This window comes from Bos javanicus, chromosome 6 (genome assembly GCF_032452875.1).
Source record: "Bos javanicus breed banteng chromosome 6, ARS-OSU_banteng_1.0, whole genome shotgun sequence".
NCBI lineage: Eukaryota > Metazoa > Chordata > Mammalia > Artiodactyla > Bovidae > Bos > Bos javanicus.
This window is the reverse complement of record NC_083873.1, coordinates 48,169,441-48,194,803: the sequence shown is the minus strand read 5'-3', so window position 1 is coordinate 48,194,803 and position 25,363 is coordinate 48,169,441.

Genomic DNA, 25,363 nt, shown 5'->3' with positions numbered 1-25,363 from the left:
TGGGAGGGATTGGGGGCAGGAGGAAAAGGGGACAACAGAGGATGAGATGGCTGGTTGGCATCACTGACTCGATGGATGTGAGTCTGAGTGAACTCTGGGAGTTGGTGATGGACAGGGAGGCCTGGCGTGCTGCAATTCATGGGGTCACAAAGAGTCAGACACGACTGAGCGACTGAACTGAACTGAAATACGTTTATTCTTCTACTTTAATGTGCATCTAAGCTTACACAGACTTAAAAACCCTGAACCTCAAAACAATCAACTTCTTCCAAGCTTTTATTATAATTTTTCCCACTAGTTGGTAACCTCTCTACATGTTTTTGAGGTGTCTAGAGTTTATAGTAAATGTAATTAAAAATATAATTACTAATTGAAAGTAATTTATTAAGGAAGAACAAAACTATATATTATACATAAGTAGTTTATGGATATTGTTTCTTCTAAGATCACCTACCTGAGAATGAAATAGATGAATCTGACCCTCATTACAAGTTTTTGCCATTGGTTTAGGCAGTTTTTGGCCTCTATTTTGACAAACCAACCATAGAATATATGTAACATGCACGTTGATTGTGTAACATGCACATCACTCATACATATCAATCATATATGTACAGATAATTGAGTACAAATATGTGCAGGGCCCACTCCACTCCCAGTCTGAAATACAACTAATTCCAATGTAGTGTTTAAATTTATTTTTCACTTGAATTCCTAATATTTCCCTGGTTTCAAGAGTAAAACTATACAATAGATTTGTTTTTTGATATTGTCTACCTGATTAGTCAAAATTTATCTTAGAAAATACTGAATGTTAATCACAGGAGTTTGGTATTTGATTTATGTTTTAAAGTTATTCTTTTATTTAGACAAGTATGCTTTATAGAAGTAAATATATTTTAACACTAAAAAGTTAGTTATGTAGGAAACATTATGCTTGAAAGAATTAATTCCAAGCTTTACATTTATCTTTCCTTCAAAAAGGGAAAGTAAATTTGCCTATATTATCTAAGTCATTTTTCTTATGTTTTTCAAATAATCATAGACTTTTAGATTATATAAAAAATCTCAAACACTTTAGTAAATTCATTGCTTCTGACATTTATTCTAACTTTAAATACACACACACACATTGTAACATACTGTTGACCCATTCAATCAATCAAAAATTTCATTTAGTATCAATTTTAAAGTATTCAAATGAGTTTTATGTGGTTCTCTATACTAAATATATAGGGTCATTTACATTGATGAGTGAGTGAAGTGAAAGTCATTCAGTCATGTTTCACTCTTTGTGACCCCATGGACTGTAGCCCACCAGGCTCCTCTGTCCATGGAATTCTTCAGGCAAGAATACTGGAGTGGGTTGCCACTTCCTTCTCCAGTGGATCTTCCTGACCCAGGATCGAACCAGGTGTCCTGCATTGTAGGCAGGTTCTTTACCATCTTAGCCACCAGGGAAGTGATAGATTATATCAATAACATAAACTTTCCAGATTCCTAGTCAGCTTTTCCATTTATTGCAATAGGGGAGACAAATAGGATTTATCTTTAATTTTGGTGGGTTGAGAAGAATTCTAATTCTGTACCCCATGTTGAGCAGTGAAAAACAGGATAATAAATCTGATAGATAAGAATGTTTTTTTACATACAGTGAAGTGCGAGTGGCAATTATAAATATCAAATTGTTGCTATATACATAGGTGGCCTTAGTAAGCTTCCTTAGAATTCTTGGCAAATCACTACCTTAATAAAAATACTCTACAAGCATAATGTCAAGTTTTCAAATATCAATATGTCAAAATACTATCAATAATCCTTAGTAACAAAAGGCATTATAAGGAAAGTCTTTTAGGGAAGTTTTCTTGCCTTTAGGCAACACCTCATAAACATAAATTATTTCCAAACTTTGTTTTATTTATTTCTAATACCTTCTTATAACATTCAGAGGGAATTCTCTGCTTCTTGAGTATCTGTTCCCAGTATACCATTTTTTTGAGGGTGGAGGGCAAAAACAGAACTTATTATTGTTTATCAGAATTCAGAATTTAATCATGTAGGTAGCACTAGCAATCAGGTAGCTCTGATTATTATTAGTTTCACAGAAGAGTCAAGTTAACTGGATGACTGCATTAATTCATTACTTGGATAGAAGACCTCATAGCCGTCATCTACCTTTGACAGTAGCTAGCAAAAGATCTGACATTTATTTGGCATTTAGTTAGTATGGGTGGCATAACTGACCAAATATCCAAGTGCCTGAATGAATATATTAAAAACACAAATAGGACTCATTCTTATGAGTCCATTTTGGCTGCTAGTTTTCATTCCCTTTACCAGAACTCTTTAGTGCCCCTTACGTTTCTTAGTCTAGCTCTTATTCACTTGATCCACCATGTGATCAGTGAGTCTAACACTAGTTTCTCTTACATTCTCTCCACACTTGCCTTGTTAATAAATGATATGACTTTTTAAAAGGAAAACTGTACCTGATCATGCAGTTTTTACCCATCTCATTAACCATTAGAATGTGTTTTAGGTTTATTGTGATTGTGGAACATAACTAAAGATTATTAAACCCACGTTGTTAGCTATATAGGATCCCATCAGTTTCCAGGGAGTACAGTGAAACTTGCATGACATTCCCAAGACATCTCCAAGTTTGTAGAAGCCATTAAATACATGTCTTGCAGAAATATAATTCAATCACATTTTCAAAGAGAATAAAATATTTTTAAAAATGACTAGTCACTTCTCAAGCACTTTTCACCCATAAGGCACATAATTTCATTTTTGAACATTTAATTATATGACATCTCTCTTAGTAAGAGCAGTCACAAGAGAAAAAAATGGTGAAATAATGCAACTGAGAAATTATAGGAAAGGAGTTGAAGGTGTGTTTTCCTCATGGAGACTCCAACAAAGGGATTTGGCCTCTGGCTTACTAAGTACACAATGGTAACAGTTTTTGAAGGCTGCCTTGAAAAATTCAAATTTATTTGTGGCTTAAAGATCTACCTGGCATAGAAACAGAACCATTAAAGTAATTATGAACATTTATTGAACACACACTACATGCTAGTCACTATGCTAAGTGTTTTAAATAATAACTGATTATTATTTTTAAATGTCAGGAGCTCTGTGAGGCAGAGTTATTATTTTTTTCTCCATTTATGTATGAGGACACTGAGCTCAGAAAATAGAGTAGCTTTCTCAACTAGCAAGTGGCAGTTCTAGGATTTAAAACATTTCTAATTCCAAAATCCACATTGTTGATAATCTTTCTACCCATTCTTTTATTCAGCCATCAGAAAAATATTTATTGACATTCTATTGCTTACTAAGACCTGAACTAGACACCAGAACCAGAGAAGAAAACACAGTGACATGTCCATTCTCATGTAATGCATTGATAATATGTAACTAATAGATATTTCTGAAATCACATAAGTTAATGTGTTAAATCTTTTAATGGCATTCTTGTTTTAAATAAATGCCACAATTTTCATGCATCTTTTTCAACTTATTTCTCATGGTCTTTGGTCTCATAGAAAATGGGCTGGATTGGCATATCCTCGTTTCTTATTATTCAGGGAATTAAAAAAATATATATTAGTACTCTTTCCTAGAATAAACAAAATACATAAACACATAAGATGAAACTGAATAAATGTTGGTGTTTTGAGCTGACATTTCCCTTGATTACTTCCCATTGCCTGGTTTTGATAGCATCAGTTAAATTTCAGTGACTAGAAACACTACCAACATTTCAAATTGGGTTTTCTCTGTATCATGTTCTCCTGATGCTTTTGCTGTGATCACTGGGTTGTGTTTATCCCTCTATTCTCATGTAGCAGTATTAAATCACAGTTGCCACAATGATGAATTGATTTAATTTGCTTATTCTTAAATACATGCCACACTACCAGCAAATCTCTCATCCTTAATCATTCACCCTATTCCTCTGATTTTATCTCCTAAATACTTCAGAAACCCATTCCTGTCACTATTACTAATTTCCTAGTTGAGATACACGTCTTTTTTAACTTGACTATTGCCTGAGTCTCCTAACTTGTCTCCCTGCTTCTATTGTTGCACTTCACATAGCACCCCCATCCCAGCCACCATATTATCTAGAATCAACTTGGATGGATTAAAGTGCAAATCTATCGTAACATTTTTATTACCCAGTATTCCAACATCTATAATACTTTGTGTGTTAGTCACAAAGTCCTGTCTAACTCTTTGCGACCCCATGGACTATAGCCCACCAGGCTCCTTTGTCCAGGAGATTTCCCAGGCAAGAATGTTGGAGTGGGTTGCTATTTCCTCTTCCAGGGGATCTTCCTTACCCAGGGATTGAACCAGATCTTTTACATTGCAGGCAGATTCTTTACCATCTGAGCCACCAGGGAAGCCCTCTGTAATACTTTACTGAACTATAAACAGATGGTTGTGCTCCCAAATCATTACAAGCTCCTTAAACTTAACACAAATATATCATTTATCTATGTATTGTAACACTCAGAAATACCTAAATTATGATGGAATTTAGCAAACATTTGTTGAAATGAACTGAAATAAATATGCATTGAAGTTGCAGAAAGAAGAAAATGTCTCATTTATTTGGCTTATAATTGCTATCCTTCATTCATTTTTCCTTCTATCCTTCCATCCCTCCCTGGTTTCTTTCTCTCTCCTTTCTTCTTTACATTCATTGTTAGAGCATTTTTTAATTGTCTACTATTTCCAGGCTTTTGTGTTTGGGATCCAACAAAGCAAAAGTCTCTGCCTTACTGGAGCTAAGTTTTATAGTGGAGAATTTAAAATAAAAATGAAAATGTAGTAAATTAATGATCTAACATATTATCAGATTTTCCTTTGGGGAAAATAAGTAAAATTAGAAAAAGTGAAGGTAATCCAGAATGCCAGAGGAGGCAGCTGGAACAGGGTGAAATACTAAATAGAGTGGTCAGAGTGGATCTCATTGACAAGTTGAGATTTGAGCAAATATGTGAAGGAAATGAAGGCATGAACCAAATAGATATCTCAGTAAAAATCATTCCAAGCAGAAAAAATAGAATGAAGCAGGACATTATGGTCCTCTTCCCACCCTATGTCCTATACTTGCCTTTTGTCTTGTAGAGAAACTTTAGCCAAACAAAAAGTTTAATCAGAGAAGTGAGAAATGCTGAAGCAAAGAAAAATAGCTAAGTAAGACCAATAGTAATAATCATTAAACAAAGTCAGGGACCTTTTAGTTCCTCATTAGGGCTGTAGATAATATTCTGAGCCATATCCTGTGAGCTGTCTTGTAGATATCGAAACCCCCACCAGGTGTAAAAGTTACCTACTTGATGACCAGACTATAGCCATGACATAAGCTGCCATAATTCCAAGAACTGTCCTCAGGGAAATCGGAACAAACTGACTCTGGAATTGAAGATTAACTTAATCAAGATGACACTGGCCAGACCACTGCATGACCAATTTCAAGATTACTGTCAGAGCTGACTGTTGTTTCTGCATGTACCCCCATCCCTTGATCTACAAAATCTCTTGTCCACAGATTGTCAGTGAGGGGGATAGATCTTTGGACATGAATCTACTTTGCCACCCCTCCCCCATTGCCAGCCTTCAAAATAAAGCAAGCTTTACTTTCCACAAACCTTGCACCTTTATTGGCTTTTGAGCAATGGGCAGCCAGAACCCATTTTCAATAAAAAAAAAAAAAAAGAGCTGTAGTAAGGCCATCCCAAATGTGATATTTTTCTTTGTCTGATTCTTAGCTAAAGAGGCAAGTTTAATCTTTTCCTAGGGCTTAAAAAAAAAAAAAAAAAAAGAATACTATTGCATTTGAATATCTGATCTATCCTATATTTCATGACTGTAGAATTTTTACTGTAGTCTTTATTCACTTGTGTACATGTCTGTTTCTAAGCAGCAGCTCTGAATAATTGAAGGAAGATTTTGCCAGGAGGCAGCTGTGTTTGGGAGGAGGGAGAAGCTATGAGCTACCCAGTGGAAGCTGTTGGAGAGGCAGGCCAGGGTCACAGAAGAACCAGGGAACAGAGCACCAGACAAAATGCTGGAAGTGAGGTTAATGTGGGAAAAGACAGCTTTATTAGAAGAGGTAGCTTTCAGGCAATGCTGGTTGTGTAAAAGGAAGATGGAAGCTCAGGTGGGAGGAAAAGTAGGCGAGAGAAAATAGAGGCAAGAATTTTTTTTTTAGTCATATCAAATCAAGAAATAATTAGATTCACCAAATATTATTTCTTCTGTGAATAAAGGCTTAATTAAGGATTCATGAAACTAGTCAAATAGATGCAAATTGTGGGAACAATGAATAAGACTTCTTCAGAGTCATGGATACATGCATTTATGTGCTTGTGACATTTTAGAGACTATTTTTCCTCCCCCCAGCCACGGGAAAAGTCAAATAAAAAAAATGTCCTTTTTGTCTTTCCTACATAATCATTTTGCTCTTTTAGTGAATAGTAGAGTGTTATTTTAACATCTTAAGAACTCACAGAACCTTTTCAGAAGGATTTGTGAGGATAAAAGATTTAAGATAGTATGAACATCTCAAAGAGTACCACTTTTTTTCTCTTAATTTTACAAAACAAACATATACACACAACAATTCAGAGGATAGACTATAGAATTATGCTTGTTTTCTTCTCTAATTTTTTTTTTCTTTTCTCCCTTTTTTTTTTTTTTTTAAATTTCTTTGCTCAATTGGGTTACACAAGAAATCCTTTGATAAAAGAGTTATATTATCCTAGGTTTTACGTTTGATTTGGGGTTATCTAGTTAGGGTTGAAAATGATTGAAAAGCCAATAGTTTACAAGATGGGCAAACCAAACAAACAAAACAAAGTATGTGCAGGGACATTTTCAAATCAAGGAAAGACAAGCCTTGTCCTTAGTGATTAACTCACAGGTACTGACTATAGCAAGGGACAAACAAGGAAGATAACGCTTCCAGGGGACACACATACTCAAGGGAAAGTAGCTAACATAAGAGAATAGCAAGGAGGGCTCAATGAAGTAGATGAAGAGTCAGAAGACAAAATGCTTAGAAAATTTGGGAAAGGACAATTTTATTTATTTTTAAAACTTATTTATTTTAACTAGAGGTTAATTACTTTACAATATTGTATTGGTTTTGCCATACATCAGCATGAATCCGTCACGGTTGTACACGTGTTCCCAATCCTGAACCCCCTCCCACCTCCCTCCCCATACCATCCCTCTGGGTCATCCCAGTGCAGCAGCCCCAAGCATCCTGTATCCTGCATCGAACCTGGACTGGCGATTCACTTCTTATATGATATTATACATGTTTCAGTGCCATTCTCCCAAATCATCCCCCACCTCCCTGTTTTAAAACAATGTGGTCAGTCCTTGTAAATGTTACAGAATAGTGACAGAATAGTTACAGAAATGTGAACTGAGATGAGATCATGTGAATTTAGTCATTAGAAAGTAGTGACTGAGCACAAAACAATCAGAAAAGGAGAAAGCAATTGAAGATGAAGCCATGAATGCAGTAAGCACAATGAGTAAATAAATACTAAGATTTCAGGAGTTTAGCAATGAAAGAAAAGACAGAAAAGGAGTCATGCAATTGGAGAGTGCTGTGAGCCAAAGAATTTTCTATTAAGAATAAGAAGACTTTCTTTCTTTTTTTTTCTTTAATGGGGTTAAGTGAAGTGAAGGACATGTACTTCATGTATTTTATCTCTTGTAATCTTCCCCCAGAAAGAAAGAAAGAAAGTGAAGTCACTCAATCATGTCCAACTCTTTGCAATCCCATGGACTGTAGCCTACTAGGCTCTTCCATCCATGGGGCTTTCCAGGCAAGAGTACTGGAGTGGGTTTCCATTTCCTTCTCCAGAGAGTAGTTATTAATACTTTCAGCTTTCCAAAGAGGAAACTGAAACATTTATTATATGACCAAGATCACATAACTAACACATTGTAAAAGGTTACTTAAATGCAATTTTGTTAGACCAAAAAAAAAAAGGTCTTTATTAAAATGCTCATGTGCCTGATAGATGGAGTTAGGATCAAGGGGCCTGTGGAAGGCTCAGTGCTGGAGCTAAGTAATGATGAAGGGATGGAAGGTAAGAATATTTATTGATAACTGTGTATGTGTTTGTATGTAATAAAAAAGGGAAAGGACTTATTAAGCCTGAAATAGTGTTGAAATGTAGAGAATTTAAAACCTGCAAAGCAGACATTATAGGGAGTCAGTAATGCAGTTGGTTAAAACTGAGCAAAATATCTGCAGAACAATGTTGAGAGACTTCCTGGTGGAAAATATCAGCATACAGGAGCAGGAAACCCAGGAAAGTATGTGTGCAAGCCTGATTCTTCAGTCACCACATTAAGGGTACCCGTCCCTGGCCAATTTCCATCGTATCACCTGGAATGGGATACAAATCCGATTTCATTAGAGAATTAAAAGAAGTTTAAGATAAACAAGAGAGATTAAAAGTCTGCTGCTCTTTCATTACGTGAGTGGAACCAGGTGCATTTGAACCCTTAGAATGTACTTATGTTACCAAGTACTATGAAACTCTAGATATTTTTAAAAGATATTTTTTATGCATTTTGGCTTCTTGAGCAACTTGAATCGATATACTGAAGACTACCTCTTTACCCCAGATTTATTTGCTTTTCATATTTTCAAGCATAATAGATCTAGAGCCATCTACTCTTGTTCAAAAGGTAACAAAACTTATCTCTCCGCAGGAGCCATGGAGAAGTTTCAGGGGTTGTAAACCTGCAGGCTTGTGCTATTTCCCCTCTGGAGACATTGATTCTGTTCCAAAGGCTGAGAACCCAGAGTCTTTACCCTTCTCTTCCCTAGGAAAATTTGTTGTCATTAGAGAGAGAAAAGCTCTCTCCTTCTTTCAAGAGGTGAAGGAGATAAGATGTAATTAATATGTAAGATTCATATTTTCAGGGTTTCTCTTCTATAATACAGACCCTAGTACATGAGGAGGATATCTAGCTCTCATCACACTGCTCTAGAAGAGAGAAAAATTGAGCCTACAAGGAATCAGTGTGATTATTGCTGTAACAGTAATAATCTCTCTCAGTGCCAGAAAACTCGGGTCTACTCTCAAAATAAAGAGGAATAAATATAGTTATTAGAAACATGACATAACATCTAGGTGTTATTGCTTTTTCTATTTGCAGGTCAAGCTCGAAAATAAAATTATCATTGAAGTGACAAGCAATCTGAGTTTTGGTGCAGCTATTTCCAGGAGTTGGTCTGAGGAAGTCAGGCATCTAATATTTAGAGACCAGGGCACCTGTAAAATTCTCCCATCATCTGTGAAGAAAGGAAAAACATTGACTCCATGGAAAATCTAGCTTGAGTGCAGCAGTTTTGCTTGGAGAAGGAGTCTTGATAGCCCAGTCTTCCAATAATCCTAGAGTAAGCATTAGGGTTATTTTTAGACACGTCTCATCCTTACATCACAGAAAACAATTGTGTTTGGATGGCATAGCACTGACAATTTATAGGCTACACGTAAGAAATGCCTACATTTAAAAATATAAGAATAATAGTTACTAGTGAGAATATCCTTGAAATTCTAAGCAAAGTTTCTAGGTTAAATTGGAAGGAAACATGAAGCCAGATGGATTTTTATAAGAGTTAAAAATGGGAAATTAAAGTGTGATTTTGGTAAGGTTAAGCTGAACACCAACTTTAGTGGGAGAAGTGTGAGGACTTTAAAGAGTAGTGATTTAGAATAAGTCAGAGGAATATTAGATTTTAAGATATGAAAGATATTACATCTTCAGATAGTAAGATTGTTTAGGATGTTATCCTAAGAATAAATTGTTTAAGAGGAAAAGAGCAGATGTGGGTGAAAAGAAAAGGTTAAGGAAACCTATACTCTCAAATGGTCCCTTTGCCCAGATCTTAATGTTACCAATCATTAAGGCAAAGGGTTGGAGCTAACCTATGATTCAGGTGCCCAAAATGTATGAGGGAGACATGGTGAGGATGGGATGGAATTGGTATCATTAAGAGATGTAATTTTCAAAAGCTATTTGCAAAAAGCGGTCTAGAACTAGAAAGGAAGCATCCAGTAAAAATGCTAACCTGATGGGGAAACAGTGGGAACAGTGTCAGACTTTATTTTTTGGGGCTCCAAAATTACTGCAGATGGTGACTGCAGCCATGAAATTAAGACACTTACTCCTTGGAAGGAAAGTTATGACCAACCTATATAGCATATTCAAAAGCAGAGACATTACTTTGCCAACAAAGGTCCGTCTAGCCAAGGCTATGGCTTTTCCAGTGCTCAAGTATGGATGTGAGAGTTGGACTGTGAAGAAGGCTGAGCACCGAAGAATTGATGCTTTTGAACTGTGGTGTTGGAGAAGACTCTTGAGAATCCCTTGGACTGCAAGGGGATCCAACCAGTCCATTCTGAAGGAGATCAGCCCTGGGATTTCTTTGGAAGGAATGACGCTAAAGCTGAAACTCCAGTACTTTGGCCACCTCATGCGAAGAGTTGACTCATTGGAAAAGACTCTGATGCTGGGAGGGATTGGGGGCAGGAGGAGAAGGGGACGACAGAGGATGAGATGGCTGGATGGGCATCACTGACTTGATGGACGTGAGTTTTAGTGAACTCCGGGAGTTGGTGATGGACAGGGAGGCCTGGTGTGCTGTGATTCATGGGGTCACAATGAGTCGGACATGACTGAACGACTGAACTGAACTGAACTGATGCTCTAAGGTCCTGGATGTGAGAAATAAGGATAAGAAAAACGACAAGCCTGCATTTGAGAGTATTTTGTTAAATTTTTTTCTATGAATCCTATAAATAATGATTGTCATTTAAATTCTCTTGTCACTAATTCCAACTTGAATTTTAAAACTAGTTAAATGAACTAATTCTGAATTCAGCAAACTGGTTTTAAAAGCAACTCTGACACTCATTAATATAGGAAAATAAGTTGTCTTCTCTATGCATAACTTTCCTCATCCATTAAATATGGCTATTAATGCCTGACATTGTGTTGCTTTGGATATTAAATGAAATAATATGTATAACAGTATGTATAAACTGTATATACCATTTAGCATAGTGCAAGGCACAGAATCTTGTTTCAGTAGTATAGCTTTTAATATTATTTTCTGAATGTCACTTCCCTAGTGATGCCGCAAGTTCCAAATCTATTGGCCTTTTATTCTCCCAGTTTTTTTTGTTTTTTTTTTTTTTTGCTTGTTTATTTACCTCTTATTATATCCTTGAGCTATTCTAAAGGTCACAGGTTATGTTTTCTCTCAGGAGACACTGAGATGGAGATTAATATTTGTTAGGGATCCAAACTTGTGGAAGGAAGGGGAGAGAAGAAGAATTGGACAAAAGAAGAAATTGAATTGCAACACAGGCTTAATAAACTTTGGTCAATCTCCTGTGTGCATCTGGAGTGGGGCTCATTTTTGTTGTACCAAAATGGCAAATATTTATATGCTTAACTCATCCAGTCTACTAGATATGGGCTGTCAAAGCCATAGAGTAACCTCCAGTGAGGTGTCTCTCTACAGTTAAGGCAAATCCTTGGGTAGGCTGAAGGAGCCAACAGCTGGAGACTGTGCCCTAATCCACATTCCCAGCAGCCAGGACAAGTCCTTTCTTGACAGAAAATCTATAATTTTCCACTCACATCTATTGTACTGATCTGTGTCTTACATTGGGCTTCCCTGGTGGCTCAGATGGTAAAGAATCTGCTTGCAATACAGGAGACCCAGTTCAATCCCTGGGTTGAACTGGTCCCCTGGAGAAGGAAATGGCAACCTACTCCAGTATTCTTGCCTAGAGAATTTCACGGACAGAGGAGCCTGGCAGGCTACAGCCTATGGGGTCGCAAAGAGTCAGGCACAACTGGAGTGAGTAATGCTTACTTACATGTATGCCTTATATTAGGCACTTACTTAAAAGTATTTATTTATATAAGTATTTTTTAATTTTCATTCTTATATTTGCAATTGAAATATAGGCTACATACTGCACAGAGCAAGTTTAATATTTCAATTTCAGGCATCATAGCACCATAGACATTGCTCAGCAAATAAGAACCATGAAAAAATAACTACTTTTTGAATCATGGATAAAATGATTAATATGAGAGCATTTCCTTTATTCAGATTGCATTGTGAATGTTCTATAGTCTGTTCTAAAGGATGAATCAAGTGTGTATTTTAGCATAAGTATCGATTCACCAAAGTTTAGAGCAGATTTTGTATAAGCACACCTTAGTCCTAACAGAAGTTATTCATCTGACATACACGTATTAAATTCCTATTATATCCCAGATGCTATTCTAAGTTCTGGGAATACAGCAGTAAACAAAATAGACCACTTATCTACTCTCATGGAGTCATGGATATTATATTCTAGTAGAAATTCAGTGGCTTTCTGAAGAGGAACACCATAGCTTCATCTATAAAAGGAAGAAATATATCACCACAATGAACCTGACAAAATGGTGGAATAGGCAGCCAGACTTACTCTGCTTTGTAGGGGAAAATATCTCTGTCAACTGAAAAGATTCCTGGACTTGGCAAAGTGTTTTAGGAACATCAACTTCAGATGAATATTCAGTCTCTGATTCATTTGGTAGGGGTAAGCAGGCAAGTCTTTTATTCCCAGTGGAAATCACAATGCTAGACTTTTGGTATTTTGATAATTGTTTTGGTTTAATCCACAAAACCCACACCTTCCTGTAGTTTCTGATTACTGGCATGGAGTAGTTTCTGCATCCTCAATGTGTGTGTCTGTGTGTGTGTGTGCACTCGCGCATGCACAAAATTATATTAATCTCACTAGCATTCATAGCCTCTGTATTGCCTTCCGTAACAGAAGAGTGAAGAGAAGTACTCGTATCAAGTATTCTTTAGTACATCAATATATAGTTAAAACAAGGAGTTGAGGAAGTAATTTAAACTCAAAAAAAAAAAAAAAAAAGATTACATGAATTAGTAAGTGTGATCTGGCTGTCGGAGAACATGAATTTTCCCGTTGCCTACCATGAGACAACAGTCCACTTAGACAATGACAATAGTTTGATTTTCCCTAATACCTTCTTAGACGAATAGGATTTAGAATTATTCAAACACTCATAGGAGTATTGTTTACCCGGCTGTGGTCAGCCAAGTAGTGTCTACAATAGGAAGAGAAAAGTTGGAGCTTAGAGCTGCATTGTGAGCAAAAGCAAAGGTTAAAAGCATTCTTTAAAAAGCCCTTTGCTCTGAGAAATGTCTTCTGGAGGTGTAACCCAGACCTCCTGGGAGAAGCTGGAGTGCTCTGAGCATTTGTGAATCTGTGATTTTGTCCCAGAGGAGCAAATTTCTTACATGCAAACAAAAATTTGTGTTATCTGCAGAACCTTACTTGCTGTGACTTCAGTCATGTTTAAGTCACATGAGTTAGTTCAGTGAAATACAGTGTAAAGGCAGAAAATCACACCCTAGCATCTTCCAAAAATAGGAAATGAAATGACATGAAAAATGCAATAAAGGATACTGAGTAGGTGCCACCTGAGCAGATAGATTGTGCTAAATTTTTACATAGGCTATTTCATGTGTGTATGACAGTAAAGTCACTAAAGATATTATGAATGTCTGTACAACTATATTATTATTAATTAAATATTTCAATTTCAATCTGCAATATATATATTTTCCTCTTTCAGAAATATTTTCCTACTGAGGGCATTTTCTACCCAGGAACAACAAAAAAATTGATTACCTTCCTTGACATCTCTTTGTGATCCACTAGTGAGATAAAAAGAATTAAGAAGGTAAAGAATCAGGAAAAGGTCTTTGCATAATCTCTCCATATGTTTTACATCTTTTCTTTGCCCAGCTCCCAGCATCATTTTTCTATAAGGGTGAAATGCACTAAGTATTTTTATAGATTGTAAAATACATTCTTTTTGCCGACAAAGATCCATATAGTCAAAGCTATGATTTTTCTAGTAGTCATGTATGGATGTGAGAGTTAGACTATAAAGAAAGCTGGGCACCGAAGAATTGATGCTTTTGAACTGTGGTGTCGGAGAAGACTCTTGAGAGTCCCTTGGACTTCAAGGAGATCCAACCAGTCCATCCTAAAGGAAATTAGTCCTGGATATTCATTAGAAGGACTGATGCTGAAACTCCAGTACTTTGGCCACCTGATGCCAAGAGCCAACTCATTAGAAAAGACCTTGATGCTGAGGGAGATTGAAGCCAGGAGGAGAAGGGGATGACAGAGGAAGAGATGGTTGGATGCATCACTGACTGAATGTACATTTGTTTGAGTACATTTGTTTGAGCAAGCCCCCAGAGATGGTGAAGGACAAGGAAACCTGGCATGCTGCAGTCCATGGGTTTGCAAAGAGTCAGACACTACTGAGCTACTGAACAACAACAAATTTTTATAGACTGTAAAATACATCCTTTCTTCTTTTTAGCTTTTATTCTTTCCTTCCTTTTTTACTTACTTTTTTCCTTCTTCCCTTCTTTCTTTCATTCAACAAACATTTAAATAGTGGTATGTGAAGAACACTCTAGAAATAATTTATTATGCTGCTGTTGTTGAGAATTTATGGTATGAAAGTGAAGGTTTGTCTCTGCCAAGGATTTGTGCTCAGAAGTTTCCTTCATGTAAAATTTAATTCATTTGTCTCAAGATTAAGGCCAAAATATTAATTTACAACTACTAGTTTGTATTTTCTTAATAAACATACCTTTAAAAATTAAAATATATACATTATATGAGATTTTTTAATTTAACCTATTTAGTTTAATAGTGAGAAACTCGTGTTACTTTTTTATGATCATATTCAATAGATTACACAAAAATTTTGGTTTTAGAGTTAGGGATAATTAGCTAGGGTTTAGGGACAGGGAAACCAAAAAATGATATACATATGCTTGTTAGTTTCCTATTGCTGCCATATCAAATTAGCCACAAACTTGGGGGCTTAAAACAACCAAAATTTATCCTCTGTAGTCAAGAGACCAGAAGTCCAAAATCAAGCTTTCAGAATGTCCATACTTCTTCTAAAAGCTATAGATAAGAAATCTTCTTTACCTCTTCTAAATTCTGATGTCTGCAGGCATTTCCTTATCTTGTGACCACTTAACTCTAATCTCTGTCCCCATTATCACATGGCTTCCTTCCTTCTGTCTCTGTGTGTCCTTTTTTGTCTTTCATAAAGCTACTCTCATTGGATTTAGGACTCACAATAAGCCAGTATAATTTAATCTCAATCTTTACCTTTATTACATCTGCAAAGCCTCTGTTTCTAAATAAGTTCATATTCTAAGATCACAGGTGGACATGAATTGTGAGGGAACACTGCATGTGTTAATCCAAAAGGTGAATATTTTAGAAACGTTACAAGATTTGTTGGATTCTGTAATATGCCACTACTATCTCCCTTCATGAATGAAGGGCCTACTGGGTGTGGTGCTGGCAGATAATCTTCAAATACAGTAAACCTAATATTCAGAAATCACTTCAGCTGAAAACGGTCACTTCCCCCCAAGATTCGCTAAGTAGATTGCATCCAGTGGCTGATTAACACAGGGAGAAGTGCTAAAGACACAGTACACTCAATATAGTTCACAAGGGACTTCATATCTTCATCTCTCTGGGCAGGGTCAACCTAAGTTTCTACTGAAATTGCTTTACATCCTGACCTTTCCAACTACCATGTATATTTCTTCCCTTTGCCAAGTTCCTCTCACACTGCTCCCCTAAAGGCATTCCCTTGTTAACATCCTCCTGTACACTGAAATTTGCCCCAGATTGTGCTTCCTGGGACAGACTTCCTTCTGATGTATAAGCCATGAATACACAACTTAAATGACTCTTTCACAAAATAATACTAGCTGTCGTCATTATGATATCTTCTACTCTATTTTTATTCTATTTTTATCCCAGTTTAGTCTATCCTATCACATTCTACCTGTCCTCTCCTGTCTATCTTATCTTGAACTATTCCATCTATCTCAAAAGAAGAGACAGAGATTAGAGAATCTATGTCAAGATCAGCTCAATGGACACACTAAATCATAGTCCGAAAAAAATTTCTCCAGCAAGTTTGCTCTGAAAATAAGGTACATCCTTCTAATTGCAGTTACACTGACTCCTAAGGGACAATTTTTAAAAATTTATAAATACATTCACAATAATCCTCTAGATCATGCAAATGATGACTTAGTTTATTGTTTTAGCAAAAATCACTATAATGTCTAGAAATGCTTAAAAATATACACATTAAACATGCAACCACTCATTGCATTAATAAAAACTTATAAAATATAAACTTAAAAGATTATTTTAAAAAATGTGTCATTGATCTTTCTAAATTAAGATAGTCAACAAAGTTTGATTTAATTAACCAATTGCTAAACAGATAAGCAAATAAATATTTCTTACCCTAAAACAGAATTTGGCCTGACACCCTTAACTTGCAAGATAGCACCCACAACAAACCCTCTAATGGTAGTACTTTTTGTTTTTTGCCTGTGCCTGTTTTTTGTGGGCTTTTCTCTAGTTGTGATGAGCAGGGGCCGCTCTCCAGTTGGGATACCAGGGCTTCTCATTGCCAGGGCTTCTCTTGTTGCAAAGCATGGGTTCTAGGCACATGGGTTTCAGTATTCACAGCTCCCTGGCTCCAGAGCACAGGCTCAGTAGTTGTAGCATGCGGGTTTAGTTGTTCTGGGGCATGTGGGGTCTTCCTGGATCAGGGATCAAACCTGTGTCTCCTGCATTAGCAGGTGGATTCTTTACCACTGAGTCACCAGGGAAACCCAGTTATAGATTTTTGATAACAATTTTCACTATGGTTTTCTACCTTCTACTTGGTACACTTTCAGAATGAGTCACACACACACCAAATTATTTAAAATCAGGTGTCAAGCCATTCTAAGTTCCATATCTTGTCATCACTTATATTATCCACATGGACATTTTTTCCTTATTCTGACATTTAATATATATGTATATATATAACTAAAATTTAAAAGAAACGACAAAATTCTTGCTTCAATATGGTTGTCTGTTGAAAGTAAATATTTGAAAAAAAAGATATAGGCATGATATAGTATGAAAATTCTAATCATGTGTTCCAACTTTCTGGGTTTGAATTCTATTGTTCAACGTTAAAAGTATTTAAATGTTGGGTCCTTTGTTGCTTCACTTTAAAAATTATAATGAGGGAATTCCCTGAGGGACCAGTGGTTAAGATTCTGCATTTTCACTGCCACCCGCCTGGGTTCAAACCCTGGTCGGCGAACTAAGATTCCACAAGTCACACAGTGTACACACAAAAAAATAAATAAAAATAAATGATATTGAGACCGGCAAGAATATTTCGAGGTAGGCTGAATGGAAAAGTAACTTTTTAAGGAAAGTAATCAAGAATGCTAGACACATTATGCAGGTTTGATGTTAGTTTAAAAAATTAAAAAATAAAGATTCAGAAATTGATTTTAAGTGCATTTCTAAGTTGACATTTTGGTTCTCATCAAAGCATTTAGAAAATCACATGGATTTTAGAGAACTATCTTCTTTCCATACTGAGAATCTAAGAAGGTAGGATATTCTTAGGACTTAACGGTGTTAGGTAGTTAGAATAGGAAACAGGAGTCCAGAATGGCAGTGGCTAAAAGACAAGGAAGAGAAAAGCCCTCGAAAATAGAACAAAGGAAGGTCAGAGGACTGGAGTGAGGACCTCAGGTAGAACAAACAACACTCCTGGCTAGCCCAATTTACATAGGACAGGCCCAGGGAGAGGAAGAAAAAAAAAAAAAAAAAAAAAATATAAAAAGAGGAGCCAAAGGTCTGGGGGTCTCTCTCTCTCTCCTGTGGGCTAGGGTGCTCTTCTCTTGACATCTTTGGGTTGACATGCCCTCATGCCTCGAGGGTGGATTTTCCTGCTATTTTCTAAATAAAATAGAGCTGTAACACAGAGCTATAACACTGATTTGTCTAAGAGCTATAGCATGGTCTGTTCAAGACCTGAGAGCTGTAATACGATCTGACCAAGACCAGAGAGCTGTGACACGCGGCAGGCTTTAATGTCCGTCACTCCAAATCTTTGTTGTGATGAGACAGAACTGAGGAGTGTACACTCGCCTGACATCTATGGTGCCGAGATTCAGATTTAACCTGGCTGAAACAACCTCAGCACAGCCCCGGCAAGGAGGAGACCAAGCACAGCAAGAGACCAACTGGGCAAAGCTCCCCCAGTAGAAGCGGAACGTGAAGAAAACCCAGCGCAGGGGAAGTGACAAGAGGCCTATCACACTGGAAACCAGACAACGAAAAATGAACTCAGCAAGAAAGCTAACGCGACTCAGTCTCAGATTCCAGAAGACCTCAAGTTTAGGTAGGAGGTCCTCACTCCTATGGCTGGAGGGACATATGCCTAACAAAATCTTAATTCCTTTACAATCTCTCATTTCTTTTTTCTCGAACCCCCTGTGAACAGATGGGCGGCAGTGGGTGCAATTGAGAGACTCTGGAGAGGCTACTCTTTGGTATGTCCCAAAGGCACTATCTGCTGAGCCCCAGTAGCTGTTACCCAAGATGGTGGGGTTTCTTCTGTCCTTACTCTTCTTTGTGCCAAGGATCAGGCCAATGAAAACTGTGAGCACTGGTCAGATATTTAACAGATTTTCTGGCAGGCTATGAAGGGGATTCCTTGACATGTTTTTCCCACTGCTTTTCCCTCCTGTCCCTCAGCTCTCTCTCCCAGGACTCAAGCCCAGCCAAAATCCAGGATGCGTGGCTTCAGGACCTAATGAAGTTCAGGCTCTTGTGTCTCATTGAAAAAATTCAGTGAGAGACAAAGCGATAGGAAAGAGGTGGATTTGTTAGGATTCAGAGAAGCACACTCTGCAGGGTGCAGGCCATGGGATGTGGCCTGGCTAGGTTTTGCTAGTGGGATGAATTCATATGTTGATGAGGGGGATGATCATCCCAACCATTGGCAAACCACCCACTCCTCCATCTTTTGACAGTGCCTTAGAGCTGTCCTGCACCTCTCAGTGTGTCATTTGTCTTACAGATTGGGGATTAGATTAACTTCAGTTTGACTTGTCATCTTGGACCCAATTGATTTTAATTGGTTTACATTATGCCCTTGTGTTATGTCATTCTTTCAAAGGTTGTGCCCTGCCCCTGCCCCCCCTCCTGTTTCTTGCTCTTTTCCTCAGCCCTGTCCAAGCCCACAGTGTTGCCTCTACAATCTTATCGAGGGACAACCAGAAAATAGCTGGCCCTTGGGAGGAAAATACTGTATAATATCCAACCCCTCTAGATATTCAGCCCTTCATCTTCCATGTTTCCTACAACATGTACAACATCAACATCTCTCAGTGAACTTGCTAGGGCGGGTGACAGGTGCACAATACCTGCTAGAAGTCCATCAGTTGGCATCTCTTCAAAGGCAATTGGACTTTCAGGGATAATGTTTGCCACTTTGGGAGTTAGCCCTCCAGGCCGTTGGGGCCCAAACCCTTACCACCCTTCTCCTAAAGTTACAAACATACCCCTGGTTCAAATCTCCACTCCACTTTTATAGAACATCTGGTCTGTTGCCTCTTAACAAATTTGTTCTTAAGCCAATTACTAACTCCTACAATCAGGACCTTGCCCCCTTGTAGGCAATGTTGCTCCACCCAGTCCATTATTTAAAAACCTTAATGCCCCTAACAGGACCAGATAACCCACTCCTTTGTCACTACTTCTGTTATTACCTACAGTGGATCTATGACAATGAAATGTTTACCATTGGAGACATCCTAACCTGCTCTAATGGAGAACTAGGGAAAGAAATCAGTGACTTACAATCCCTTAGAGCCATAAGAGGATAAGGCTTATGACTGTTACACTGTTTCCCAGTCTCAGGGCACAGGCTTAGATTGCTTTACATCATGATACCTATTCCCATCCATGGTAGACAAATCAGCAATGAGTTAAGATTACAACCTCTTCATCCTACCCAGCACTGGTCATACTGGAGACTTTGGGGACATCCAACTCCAGTCTGGGGGTGCCAGGAGGTCAACCTGCCTTGATCTGCCTAGAGATCTGGTCCTTGAAAGGTTGTCATGCCTCAAACTGCTCGGGGTTTCACTAGTCCAGGGGTCCCAGGAGGTCGTCACGCCTCGACCTGTACAGGGACCCAATTCTTGAGAGGCCGTCACGCTTTGACCTGCCCAGGGATTCGATCTCCAGGAGGCTGTCATGTCTCAGCCTGCCTGGGGATCTGAACCCTGACCCGGGGATGCCTGGCTCTCAGGTTGCAACAGTTCTGGGTAGGATAAGCTTCAGAAAGACTCACCTCTAAGGAAGTCCACCCATGGAAATAAAAGGAAGCCTATTACTTGTGGGACTGTGCCCAGTCTCGGCAATAACTCAGGAGCCCAAAGAGAACCCTATTGCCTTTCTGGAAATGCTAAAAGAGGCCCTCCAAAAGTTTACCAATCTGGACTTAGACTCTTACGAGGGACAGGTGATTTTAAAGGACAAATTCCTGTCCCAATGTGCATCAGATATCAGAATTAAGTTACAACAGCTACAGCAGCAGGACTCTGCTGCCTTTTTAGATGAGATGGTCCAGACAGCCACCAATACCTTTTACAACAGAGAACAGGAGAAGGAGGCCAAGGCCCAAGAAAGGGAGAGAGGAAAGAGACAAGGCATGCCCAGATGCTGCCCGCCCTCCAGGGAAGCCCTATGGCAAACCCTGAGTCGTTGAAGGACAAGGCAGGAGGCAAAAGCCTGATCTGTAGACAGTCGGGGCATTGGCCCAAAGGGTGTCCAAACCGTGACAAGTCTCCTAAAATGGCTTTCTAAAAATCCCATCAACTGGAACATTGGGTGGCACTCTGCCCTCGGGACCCAAGAGCCTCAAGGTCAAGCGCCAAGCCTTCCCTCACAATGGTTCAACAGGACTGAAGCGGCCCGTTCCAGCCAGCCCACCTGTCACAGATAACCTTCTTGGGGTTGGAGCCAGTGGTGCAACTGGATGTGGCAGGTACGTCCGAGAATTTTTTGGTTGACACGGGGGCTGTCTTGATCTCCTACTCCGGAGACTTTTCCTCCCAAACCTGTACCATTTTGGGTGCTACAGGAAAAACAACTACTAAAAGATTCACCAGATCACTTCTTTGTTGCTGGGATGGACAAATATTTTCCCACCAGTTTCTGTTGGTCCCTGAGTGTCCTACTCCCTAATGGGGAAGAGATATACTCACTAAACTGGGGACCACCCTTGTGATGGGAAGCTTTTCAGGCCCTAGAGCCCTACAGCTTCTGGTTACTACTGAAGAACCCATGACACCTTCTCCAATTGAGAGGGACCAAAAACTATGGGAGGACAAAATTAACCCCCAGGTGTGGGACTAGAGGATTCCTGGATGAGCCCACCAAGCTGAACTGGTCATCGTTGTCCTCTGAGATCCCACTCAGTTTCCTAACCAGAAACAATATCCACTCAGAAGAGAGTCTCAGGAGGGACTACAGCCTCTTATAAATAAATTCCTTGCTTGTGGGCTATTAGTCCCCACCAATTCGCCATGTAACACCCCAGTACTCTCAGTAAAGAAAGAGGACGGAAGCTGGTGAATGGTTCAAGATCTCCAGATCATAAATGAAGCTGTAGTCCCCCTCTGTCCCACAGTACCCAATCCCTATGTAATCTTGGGAGAAATCCCACCCAGTTCCAAGTGGTTTACAGTCTTGGATCTCAAAGATGCATTTTTTTTGCATACCACTGGCCAAAGAACCCCAATATCTTTTGGCCTTTGAGTGGGAGGCCCAGGAGAAAAACACCAACAGATGACTTGGACAATATTACCTCAGGGGTTCAGAGATAGCCCCCACTTGTTTGGACAGACCCTTATCCAGGATCTCCTAGATCTGGACCTGGGACTGAATGAGAAAATACTACAATATGTAGATGACTTACTAACCTGCTCTCCAGATGAAAAAAATGCCCAACAATATGCAACTCAGGTTCTAAACTTTTTGACAGAAAGGGGATATAAAGTCTCCTATGCTAAGGTACAGATGTGAAGGTCCTGTGCTAAGGTCAAGACAAAGGTCACTTACTTGGGGGTTCAGATTACACACAGGTCCAGGAGGCTGTCCTCTGATCCGGTACAAGGAATCCTCCAGTTGCCCTCCCCCATGACTCAGAAACAGTTGCGAGCTTTCCTGGGGCTGACTGGGTATTGTAGAATCTGGATTCCCAACTATGGTCTAATTGCCCAGCCCTTATATGAAAGCTTAAAGAGACAGGATGATTCAATCCCACTGATGTGGGGAACTCCTCAAAAGAAGGCAGATTACACTAAAACAGGGCTTAATTCAGGCACCTGCCTTGAGGTTGCCAGACCAAGGAAAAGCATTCCAACTTTATGTACATGAAAGAGAGGGAATAGCCTTGGGAGTGTTAACTCAAAGGTTGGCATCTGAGCCCCAATCTGTAGCTTACTTATCCAAGAGTCTCGATCCAACTGCCTGAGGCTGGCCCGCCTGTCTTGGAAATATTACAGCTATTGCAATCATGATAGAAGATGCTTTAAAACTCTCTTTTGGGAGCAAACTAACTATTTTTACCAGCCACCAAGTAAAACAACTCCTAAATGGGAGACGCCATTTATTGTCACCCTGCTTATTTAACTTATATGCAGAGTAAATCATGAGAAACCCTGGATTGGAAGAAACACAAGCTGGAATCAAGATTGCTGGGAGAAATATCCATAACCTCAGATATGCAGATGACACCACCCTTAGGGCAGAAAGTGAAGAGGAACTCAAAAGCCTTTTGATGAAAGTGAAAGTGGAGAGTGAAAAAGTTGGCTTAAAGCTCAACATTCAGAAAACAAAGATCATGGCATCTGGTCCCATCACTTCCTGGGAAATAGATGGGGAAACAGTGGAAACAGTGTCAGACTTTATTTTTGGGGGGCTCCAAAATCACTGCAGATGGTGACTGCAGCCATGAAATTAAAAGACACTTACTCCTTGGAAGTAAAGTTATGACCAACCTAGATAGCATATTCAAAAGCAGAGACATTACTTTGCCAACAAAGTTCTGTCTAGTCAAGGCGTGGTTTTTCCTGTGGTCATGTATGGATGTGAGAGTTGGACTGTGAAGAAGGCTGAGTGCCAAAGAACTGATGCTTTTGAACTGTGGTGTTGGAGAAGACTCTTGAGAGTCCCATGGACTGCAAGGAGATCCAACCAGTCCATTCTGAAGGAGATCAGTCCTGGGATTTCTTTGGAAGGACTGATGCTAAAGCTGAAACTCCAGTACTTTGGCCACCTCATGCGAAGAGTTGACTCATTGGAAAAGACTCTGATGCTGGGAGGGATTGGGGGCAGGAGGAGAAGGGGACAACAGAGGATGAGATGGCTGGATGGCATCACTGACTCGATGGACGTGAGTCTGAGTGAACTCCGGGAGTTGGGAGTTGGTGATGGACAGGGAGGCCTGGCGTGCTGTGATTCATGGGGTCGCAAAGAGTCGGACATGACTGAGCGACTGAATCGAACTGAACTGACTGATCAAAGAATCCTCAGATATCAAGTAATGCTGATGGAAAATCCAGACCTAACTATATCCCTTTGTGAGGTTCTTAACCCAGCCACACTCCTGCTTACCCCCGAGGGCTCTCTCCCCTTTCACTCTTCTCTAGAAACCTTGGACCACTGGACAAAACCCCTAGAGGGATTGTCAGAAGATCCTCTGACCAATCTTGAGAAAATCTTGTACACTAATGGAAGCAGCTTTCTCTTGGATGGAAAAAGAAGAGCCAGGTATGCAGTAGTTTCCAATTTTGAGATCATAGAGGCTAAGCCTCTGTCATCAGGTACTTCAGCCAAATTAGCTGAGCTCATAGCCCTTACTCGAGCTTTAGAGTTGGGAAAAGGAAAAAGAGTAGCCATTTACACTGACTCCAAGTATGCCTTTCTGGTGCTACATGCACATGCTGCTATTTGGAAAGAAAGGGGCCACTTGACCACCCGAGGGTCCCCAATCAAATATGGTGATCAAATTCTTAGACTCTTGGATGCAGTCCATCTGCCCACTGAGGTTTAAATCTCCCACTGTAAAGGACACCAAAAAGGGAGCACAGAAGTGGCTCGAGGGAACCAAGCAGCTGATCAGGCAGCTAAGAGAGCAGCATTATAGGGTTGTTACCCTAGTTCCACAGACTAATTTGCCAGAAACTCCTTCATATACTGAAGGTAAGACTCTTAAAGCTAAGAGTGAGGGCTTTCAAGAAGATCATATGGGGTGGTTCCAAAAGGAGGGACTCCTTTTTCTACCTGGGAACCTCCAATGGAAGTTGGTTAACTCTTTACATGCCACCACTCATTTAGGGGAAAAGGCCCTCCAAAGATTACTAGAAAGGTCCTTCAGAGGAACAGGCCTCCAAACGACTATAAGGCAAGTGGTCTCCTCTTGCCCCACTTGCCAGTTAAACAATCCCCAAGGAGCTTGAAGACCCCAGTTGACCCAGCCTGTCCAATGACGTGGGACCTACCCAGGAGAGGACTGGCAGATGGAGTTCACCAAGATGCCAAGTTCACCAAGTTTCTCAAGGGTATAAATACCTAATAGTCATGATAGATACATTCACAGGATGGATTGAAGGCTTTCCCACCTGAACTCAGAAGGATGAGGAGGTGGTAAAAAAAAATACTGCTCCATGAAATCATTCCAAGATTTGGTCTGCCCAAGTCATTGCAAAGTGACAATGGGACATCATTTATTTCTAAGGTAACCCAAAGGGTCTCTAAAGCATCGGGCATTACTTATCTCCATTGTGCCTGGAGGCCTCAATCTTCAGGAAAAGTAGAAAGAGTCAACCAATTCTTAAAACCAGTGATAAAAAAGGTAACCCAGGATATCTCCCTGGGATGGAAGGAGGCTTTACCCGTATTGCAGAGGCTCTCCTCTGTACCAGTATTGCCCCTAAGGAACAGGTTGGTCTTAGTCCTTTCAGATCCTATATGAGAGATCTTTTGTTTATGTCAATGTCTTCTCGACCCAGAGGTTCAGACCCTCCAGTCTTATACCATGGCCATTGGACAATTCCAACAGGATATACACTGTGGGGTATAAACCAGGACCCAAAAGATTCTAAGGAGTCATCACCATATGTTCCAGGGACACAAGTCCTAATTAAAATCTGGAAAGATGGGTCCCCAAAGGCTCAACTCCAGCCCACATGGAAGTGCCCCTACCCTGTAATACTTTCTACCCCCATAGCAGTCAAAGTAGCAGGGCATGACTCCTAGATTCACTA